This window comes from Morone saxatilis, unplaced genomic scaffold (genome assembly GCF_004916995.1).
Source record: "Morone saxatilis isolate NCDOM2014 unplaced genomic scaffold, NCSU_SB_2.0 Contig10, whole genome shotgun sequence".
NCBI classification, from domain to species: domain Eukaryota; kingdom Metazoa; phylum Chordata; class Actinopteri; family Moronidae; genus Morone; species Morone saxatilis.
The window spans coordinates 2,450,252-2,450,839 of NW_023339652.1; the positions used below are offsets into that span (position 1 = coordinate 2,450,252).

General features: G+C 41.0%; 1 protein-coding gene across 10 annotated transcripts in view; it reads right to left on the bottom strand.

Annotated features, from left to right (window-relative positions):
- abcc9 (ATP-binding cassette, sub-family C (CFTR/MRP), member 9) overlaps nucleotides 1–588 on the bottom strand; it is a 61,510-nt gene that overhangs the window by 55,552 nt on the left and 5,370 nt on the right. The window lies entirely within an intron of this gene.

Below are 588 nucleotides of genomic sequence, written 5' to 3' on the forward strand. Positions count from 1 at the left end.
ACACACACACACACACAACATTTGACCAACCACACATTTAGTGAACATTATTGTCTGCACAGCAATACCACACTAAACCAACAATAAATACTTCTGTAAGTTTCTTCAATCATTCGTTCTTCCGTTGTTCCTTCCCTTCTTGCTTCCTCCTTCTCCCTTTCTTTTACTCATCTTTCCTCTACCTCCATATTTTGTCTTCTGAATATATGAGGTTCAACAGGAAAAGAGACAGACGTAGAAGAGTAAACGGGCGAGCAGGAACTAAAATAAAGAAATAACTTCTAATATTTTTGTTTAGATTCACTGTTATTGACTGTTTGCTTTACTATTTCCTGTCCCCAGTGATCACTGAACTGTGGTTCTAATCCCATCTTAACTTCCCTTCAAAGCTGCTTAATGTTCACACTGGTGACAAGACAGCTTCACTGATCACATCCCTGTCAAGAAGATTCAAGTAGCTGGTGTTTGAAAGCATTTCATCGAATTTCAGTCATTTTAAAGTTCAGGTGAGACCGAATCGGCGTAGCCAGAGGCACCTGGGCCCGGTGTTTCCGGCTATAAAAGCCCTGCCTCTCTAGCTGAGACACT